Below are 9,613 nucleotides of genomic sequence, written 5' to 3' on the forward strand. Positions count from 1 at the left end.
ATTCTCTTAACAGCCAGTAAATGTGATTCCTTAGGACATGATTGAAATCTAGCACATAAGCAAACACTAAACATAATGTCTGGTCTACTTGCAGTTAGATCAAGCAAAGAGCCAATCATTAACCTATATAATTTAACGTCTACACATTTACCTCCATCTATGTCAAGCTTTGTTGATGAGCTCATTGGAGTGTCATGAGGTTTTCTATTTTCCATTCTAAACTTCTTGAGCATATCCTTGACGTACTTAGCTTGATTGATGAAGATGCCATATTTTCTTTTCTTGATTTGGAGTCCCAAGAAAAATGAGAGCTCCCCCATCATGCTCATCTCAAACTCACTTTGCATTAGCTTAGAAAATTCTTAGCAAAGAACATCATTAGTAGAACCAAATATTATATCATCAACATAAATTTGAACTACTAATAAATCTTTACCTTTATGCTTTAAAAACAATGTAGTGTCAACCTTCCCTTTTGAAAAACCTTTTTCAATTAAAAAATTTGACAATCTTTCATACCAAGCTCTAGGAGCTTGTTTTAAACCATAAAGCGCTTTTGTCAATTTAAGAACATGATTTGGAAATTTTAAATCTTCAAAACCTGGAGGTTGTTCTACATACACTTCTTCTTTTATAAAACCATTAAAAAATGCACTTTTAACATCCATTTGATATAATTTAAATTCATGAAAACATGCAAATGCTAATAACATTCTAATTGCTTCCATCCTAGCTACGGGAGCGTATGTTTCATCATAGTCTATGCCCTCTTCTTGAGTATACCCTTGAGCAACAAGTCTAGCCTTGTTTCTCACTATATTACCACTTTCATCAAGCTTATTCCTAAATACCCATCTAGTACTTACAGTAGATTTATTACTAGGCCTTTCAACTAATGTTCATACTTTACTTCTCTCAAATTTATTTAACTCTTCTTGCATAGCCATAATCCAATGTTCATCATTTAATGCTTCTTTAATATTCTTAGGCTCTATGCATGAGATAAATGCAACATAATTACAAATATTTCTAAGAGATGATCGAGTTGTTACCCCTTTTGATGGATCACCTATAATCTCACCATCCTTGACATAGTTATACTCTCTTGGATAAGATACTTCCCTTTCTTCAATGGTTGGATTCTCGAGAGGATCATGAGTTTCCTCATCTTTCATTTCTTCCTTTGATGATGGTTCTCCAACGACATATCTAACGTCATTTGTATTTATAATGCTTACATCATCATTCATGCAAGAATCCTTCCTCGGAAGGGGATTATCATCAAAAACAACATGTATATACTCTTCTACAACTAAAGTTCTTTTATTAAATACTCGATAAGCTTTAAAATTTAAGGAATAACCTAGAAAAATTCCTTCATCACTTTTAGCATCAAATTTGCCAAGGTTTTCTTTACCGTTGTTTAAAACAAAACATTTACATCAAAAAGGATGAAAATAGCTAATGTTAGGCTTTTTATTTTTGAAAATCTCATATGGAGTTTTCTTTAAAATTGGCCTAATCATTACTCGATTTATAACATAACAAGCGGTATTTGTGGCTTCCGCCCAAAAATATTTTGGCAAATTATTTTCACAAAGCATGGTTCTAGCCATTTCTTCTAAAGTTCGATTTTTCCTCTCAACAACTCCATTTTGTTGAGGGGTTCTAGGTGCTGAAAAATTATGGCTAATACCATTAGAATTATAAAACTCAGTAAATCCAAGAATTTCAAATTCAGTGTCATGATCACTCCTAACACTAGTTATAGAGTAACCTTTTTCGTTTTGGATTATTTTTGAAGATGTGATGAAATGTTCTAATGCTTCATCTTTAGTACTTAAAAATAGAACCCAAGTATATCTAGAATAGTCATCTACCAAGACAAATACATATTGTTTTCCACCCAAGCTAGTGGTCCTAGTTGGCCCAAAAAGATCTATATGGATCAATTGTAATACTCTACTAGTTGATACGTCATTAATGGATTTGAAAGAAACTCCCTTTTGTTTTCCTTTAGCACAAGCATCACAGATTTTATCATTATCAAATTTTAGTTTAGGCAACCCTCGAACTAAGTCTCCTTGAATTAGCCGTTGCAAAACACTCATACTAGCATGTCCTAGTCTCCTATGCCATAACAAACTATCATGCTCATCCTTAACAACTAGGCATAAATTAGTCATATTAATATAATCTAAATGAACCATGTATATGTTTCCTATTCTATGACCAATAAGCATAATCCGATTAGATGCAATGTCAATGACTTTACAACCATTAATTTCAAACAAGACATTGTATCCTTTATTCCAAATTGACTAATACTCAAAAGATTATGCTTTAAACCATTCACATATAACACATATTTAATTTTTATGTAAGAGGTATTACCTATAGTACCAATACCTTCAATGTGACCTTTTGAATCATCACCAAAAGTCATTTCTCCTCCATTTTTTGCGTTAAGCTCAATGAATCAGCTTTTGTCCCCGGTCATGTGTCTCGAGCATCCACTATCAAGGTACTGTGAATTTGAATTTGTTTCCCATGCCTTGTAGAAATGTTCCTTTTCCTACAAAATAGATTACTTTCAAATTTTTGGTACCCAAATTATTTTGGGTCCATATTCATTAGTTTCCAAAATCCTAGTCCCCTTAGGTATCCATTTGTGTAGGATATCCTTGTCTTTAGTAGTAATGAGCTCTTTAGGAACTTATATACTTCTAACGATTTTTCTATTAGAGGTTCTTCTGGGGACCTCTATGATTGTAGTTTTTAAAACTTTTTCTAACAAAGTTAGATTTTGAATTTTCTCCATTTTCAAAACATTTCGTTCCAACTTTATCAAAAGAAGCTTTAAGATCATCAATTTTCTTTTGATGATCATCTTTAACCTTTGAAAGTAAATTTTGCAAATCCAAAATTTTCTTTTCAAACTCTTCTAGTTTTATTTGCAAATCTTTGATTTTACTTTCAACATCGTTGTTGGTTTTGGATATGAGTTTATTTTCATTTTTCAATTTTGAAACATCATTTTTATACTTTAAAAACAATTTCTCATAATCCAAAGCCAACCCATTATATTCATCTAATAGCTCATCATAAGATTAATCATCAAAATCAGATGAATTAGAGGTTACCTTAGAATCTTCCCTGAATGCCATCAAGCACAAGTTTGCTACTTCTTGTTCCTCTTCATCAGAACCTTCTTCATTGCTCCATGTAGCCACATGAGCCTTGTGCTTATTCTTTTATTGACCCTTTCTCTTCAATTGTGGGCAATCATATTTGACATGCCCCAACCTTTTGCATTCATAGCAAATGATCATGTCCTTCTCTTTTGGTTCATTTTTGAAACCTTCATTTCATTTGAATTTTCTTCCTCAGCAAGGTCTCATCATTTTTCTGAACCGTTTGGCAAACAATGTCATTTCCTCGTCATCATCATCTTCATCTGAATCACTCTCATCTTTTATGGATTTGAGAGCAACTCCAATGTTTTTCTTCTTAACCTTCTCCTTTGGTGTCTCGTCAATCTTATCGAGGTCCACCTTATCTTCAAGCATCATTTCATGAGTGAGGAGAGAACCGATTAGCTCTTCAAGAGTTAAGGACTTTAAGTTCTTAACCTCGATGATTGTCGTCTTCTTGGATTGCCATGATTTTGGAAGTGAGTAAACTAACTTCCTCACAAGCTTTTCGTTTGGAATGATCTCTCCATATGATTTGAGACCATTGACAATCATTGAGAATCTATCTGTCATAACTTTGATATCTTCATTTGGTTTCATCCTGAAATTTTCATAGCTATGTGTTAGAAGACTAATTTTAGATTCTTTTACCTCGTCGGTGCCTTCATGAGTGACTTGTCGTTTATCACATATTTCTTTGGCGGTTGTACAAAATGAAACTCTTCCATATTCTTCTGGTCCAAGAGCACAAAATATGATATGGATGGCTTTGGAGTTGAGCTGGAACATTCTTGTCTCTCATTCACTCCACAATCTTGGATGAGTTAGAGACTTGATATATCCGTCTTCTGTAATATTCCATGATCCCATATCACTAGCTTGAATGAAATACATCATCCTATTCTTCCAATAGGCATAGTTAGCCCCATTGAAGAAAGGAGGCTTGTTGACGGGCATCGAATCAAAATCGGAGTCGATGTTTGAAGTGGAGGCCATTGATGACTTTGATTATCGATATAACTCTTCCCGAATCGACTCAAGAGGCGATTAAACCTTCAAATGAGTTAGGCTCTGATACCAATTGTTGAGTAAATCGATCAACGAATATGGCCAAGAGGGGGTGAATTGGCAAATAAAATTTTGGTGGAAGCTTTTGCAGAAAATTGAAAGTAATTGCGCAGCGATTTAGAGTGGTTTGACTTTCTCAACCAAAGTCTACGTCCACTACCTTAGCTATCCACAATAAGGATTTTCCACAAATTCACTAATTTGTCTTTCTTTTGAGGACAAAGAGTAACCTTACAAACCCTCAAGAATTATACCCCAAATTCCTGAGAACACTCTCTCCCAAAGAGAACAATACAAATTTTGCAAACTTACAAGAAAATCCTCACAAGGCAATATGTTTGCACAATTCTAGAACAAAGAAAGAACACTCAAGAATAATACAATTGAGCACAATAAGTGTTCTTGAAAGCAAAAATGAATATTGAATGAAATAGGCTTGAAATGCTGAAACTTGAGGTTTGATGCTTTCTCTTTGATTCTCCCTTTATTCGTGTTGATTATTGTTTCTTGTTCTTGATCAATGGCTTCTAAGCTTGTTTAAATACACCTTCAAATGATTCTAAACGTTGGGGATAATTAGTGGAGTCAATAGAGTCGTTTAAGTGTGAAAACAATTAATTAAAGCAGTTGGGAGCGTCAGTGCATCGATGCATACCCTAGGTGCATCGGTTCATTAGTGTAAAATTCAAATATTTTGACAGTTGGACTCTCAGTGCATCGGTGCACTAAGAGTGCATCGATGCATAAAATGCATTCGATGTTTTGAAAAAGCCTGAGTGCATCGATACATTGTCTTGTGCATCGATGCATCAAATGCACTGAGTGCATCGATGCATGGTATGTGCATCGATGCATAAAATGCATTCGATGTTCAAAATAATAATTGGTGCATCGATGCATGGATTGGTGCATCGGTGCATCACTTTGAAAAACTGATTTTAGGCTTGATTTTGGTTCAAAATACTTTATCAAAATTGTTTAAAAGATAGTTTAAGTATAAAACACAATTTTACACATTTAGTAAGGTTTGAATTTGATCTTGAAAGACTTGGAGTAATAATTTGATATTCGAGTAATTAAATCGAATATACTTAGAAAATCATTTGTAAAATCTTAAAATTCATTTAACTTAAATTGTTATATCGAAACATCAAAAATGTTTTCAACATATATATATATATCATGTAGGCATTTGTAGGAAATGTTTTAAATGTCTCAGTTATTATATAAACATGATATCATGTAGGTTATTTATATTTTAAAAATCAAATATTTCATATAGGTATAATAGTTACACTCAAATTTTATACACTAAACTCAACTTTAAAATATTTCAAATAAATTTTACATAATAAAATCATATTAGTAAATTTAATTAGCTCGGTCCCTCTAAAAAAAGAGTACTCTTAGTCTTATTTGTGGACAACCACACTAAAAACCTAAAAAGTAAACAAAAGAGATAAACAATTATCGATCCATGATTGCTTCAAAAACATAGGGAGAAAAGACAGAAGAGTTTAAACCCTAAACCCTACTTTTTCACTATTTACATGAACGCCTATCTCAAGCTATAATGAGAAATTTTGAAAATGATATGTTAGCTCATTTGGTAATGATAGGTGGTGGATCTAGAAATATTTTTGAGAATGAATAGATATATTAATAATACACAAATTTTAAATGGGATGAGCACAAATAAAATTTCAGGTAGGCACCATCAATAAAATAAATAACTGATCGAAGAAAATTCAGATGCACACCCTCACCAAATTGTGGCTCCGCCACAGGTAATGATCCTGCTATTTAGTATATTTTTTCCCCGTTGATCCTATCTTTTCTTTAAGCTACTATAGAGCAAATAGAGGTCATTAAAGAAACTTTGTAGAAATTTTGTACTTGCTTACTGCTAAAACTCAAATCTTTTTCTGCAAGAATGTTCCTTCTAGGAACCAAGATGATATTTTCATTGGTTTTGGTATTAAGGAAGTTGCGGACTTGGATAAATACCTCGGGAATTCGTTGTGTCGACATTGTTTTTCGTCCGGGTGGGGAAAAAACTCAGTACAACTTAGGTTTTTTTTTAAGATTTTGAAATGTGAGGAGTCACCACCAATCATTTTAATGTGCTATCAGGGCACCATAAAAATTGGATTATTTTAATAAAATATTTTATTTTTATCAAAATATCAAGTTTAGGGCCTACAAAAACCAGAAAATAGGTTTGGGAGTCAATTATGCGTGGGGAAGGATTAACACCCCCACAACGCCCAAAAATTGGTACCTAGTTGATTACCCTACATTTAAAATTGAAAATTTTGAGTTTGAACTTCTTCTAATTTAAAAATCATTACGGTTGCAAACTTGAAAACGGTATTCATTTATTAAAGCTAATAGCATTCTCCCCCTAGCAGGAATGCGGGAGATCAACTATTGTGCCTAATAACCGGACATTGCCTCGATATTTTAGATATCATGATGCGGTCTTGAAAAGGATGTCGACATATTTCGGGAATCACCAGTAGTCACCCCAGTAGTCACCTCCTGAACATACTTGCAAGAGATATACTATTGACTCCCAAAAAAGTGAACATTGCCTTGTGTTTGAAAATAATATGCAATTAAACAAGTTATTATTAATCCTAATTAAACTAAAGGTAGATTAAGGCTTTCTCTATCTTAGAGTATGAAATTATGAAAATTAAAGAAATTAGAGGCATAAACCTAAAAATATAGGCTCTAATATTAGTCCTGCTTGATTTTAACCATTTATTAATCAAATAACCGTTATGGTCCCTTGAGCATTTGGGCAAGGGCCAACTCAGATTACTCCTTAAATTAAAGGGTCTAGATTGAAATCTAACATAAAGTGGAAGCTTTAATTAATAACATGTTTTAATTATGTTAATTTAAAAATTACAATTAAAAGATTAAGGACTAATATATAAGGAAACTAAAGTCCAGAGACCTAAATGTAAATATTTAAAATTTAGGGACTTTAGTGTAAATAAACTAAAGTAAAAGGACTGAATCTATAAGACTATTGAATCTATAAGACATAAAGTTTAAGGACTAGCTATAAATCAAGGTTCTAATAATTGTTCTAATTAATTATTAAAAATTAAGGGGTTGAATTAAATAAGTTTTAAAATTAGTCGATGATTAACAATTTGGAGATTTGAACAATCGACTCGAGTAATTGAGTATTTTATGCGAAAACTCGAATCTAATTGTTCCCTAATTAAAAATGAGGGGTAACTCTAATTACTAAATCAAATTTTAAGTTTAAAGATCCTAATTCATGGACAAATTCTAAAAGGCCAACCAAATCAAAAAAATATAAATATAAAGTAATCATGTATTTTGAAGTATTGAACAAACAATTAAAAGATGCATAAAGAAATAAACAAACAAACATGGATTTTAATCAAGATCTAAAAATTAAATATAAGGGACTAGATCAAATTGTCATTAAATTATATGGATTAAAAATAAATTACACATGTAATAAAAGGACTTAATTAAAATAAACTAAAAATGAGTAACTAAATCAAAACAAAATAAAAAATAGGTTAGTGACTAAAATATAAAAAGATATTGAAACTATAGGGATTGAATAATAATTATTCATTTTTTACAAGCCTAAAATGCACTATTAAAAAAATGTGAAAATTACAAAATCAGTCCAACAAATTGAAATAAAATAAAATAATCACTACAGGTGATCAGAATGCAAAAACATGCTAAAACTAGGGGACATGACCAATCAATACATTGCATGAGTAAACAAGGGAAAATAATAAAACGAGTGCAATATAAAAAGGGTAAATAACATATTTGGTCCTCACATATGATCAAAATGCAAAAATACGTCTAATTATGGGGGACTTAAATGCGATTAACCCTTAACTTTCCCTATAAAACACATTTTTTTCCTCTTTTTTTCATTTTAAACCCATTTCAGAAAAAAAAATCTAAAACTCTCTCAACTTTCCCTTACCTTTCCCTCAGTCGACCCTCTGTCGGCCCCTCAGCCACCATCCCGACAACCGATCCGGATACCACACATGGTGTTCGGTGCTCCTAAACTGACCCTGCACGACACTATTCTCTCCAATCTACACTCCTAAGCCCCGATTATGGGTTAAAACTATCAAATACTACTCTTAATCACCCCAAATGCTCCCCAACGTTTTGGCTTTTTTCACTCCGACCAGCATAAAGCCGAACCGACCCTTCAGTTCAACTTCCACTTAGGTAACGTTTCCCATTCTCTATGTTTTTTTTTGTAAATATATATATATATATATATATTCAAACTAAAAAGAAAAAAACTTTTCATATTCAAACTACAAAAAAATTACCTTTAAGGCTTTTATTACTTTTCGAAAAATACCAAAAGGGGATCCCTTTTTTACAAGTGATTTTGGGTTTTTACCCAACATCTTATTGTGATAAAAGTAAAAAAATAAATTCTAATCTACATTCTGACATTTTGTGCATGGTTGTTGATGATGGGTATGGTAGGGAATGGCCTCCCAAACGAGTAGGTATGGCCATTTAATGCCTTAACCTTTCCTATATTTTTGTTGGATTTACCACTGTTAAGCCTAATTTTGGGTGAGAAATGATGACTTGGGGCTGTTAGTTTCTTGGTAGGGGCTGTTACGGTGGCCGGAGCAGCTGTCGGTGGTGGCAATAGTTGAAGATATTAGGATTAGGGTTAGTTAGGTATTGGGCTAGGGTTTTTTAGTTTGGGCCCGGGTTTGGGTTTGTAATTGGGCCTGGTTTTTGGTGTTGGGTATTGGGTATGTAAATGGGTTTGGATTTGTAATAATAATAATAATAATAATAATAATAATGTAAGGTAAGGGATGAAAAATTGTGACTACAACTACCCCTCTTTGCTCATTGCAGTGGAATTGGAATAGAGAAAAGACACAAGGCACCATTTTTCATCGTGATCACTACTTGTCAAGTTGTAAGCTCTTCGCTGAGGATGTCAACCCACTTCCTTTTGTGATGGAAAAGACCTTATTGAACAAGTTGGTTTAACAAGTTCTTCTCATTATGAGTTTTTTCTCCCTTATCGGATGAGTTCTTCTCATTATGAACTCTCCACTGGAAATGTTGATACAACTCCTTCTGTGATGGAATCGAACAAAGTGATGATGCTAATCCAACTCCATATGTGATGGATAAGCCAAGTATTGGTGCTGTTCTAACTCCTTATGTGATGAAAATGAGTTAAGGTTGAATAAGTTCTTCTCATTATTAACTTATTCTCCCTTGTCTAATGAGTTTTTCTCATTATGAACTCTCTACTAGAAATGTTGATCCACTCATTCTATGAT

Source organism: Hibiscus syriacus, unplaced genomic scaffold (genome assembly GCF_006381635.1).
Source record: "Hibiscus syriacus cultivar Baekdansim isolate YM2019G1 unplaced genomic scaffold, ASM638163v2 tig00003041_pilon, whole genome shotgun sequence".
NCBI lineage: Eukaryota > Viridiplantae > Streptophyta > Magnoliopsida > Malvales > Malvaceae > Hibiscus > Hibiscus syriacus.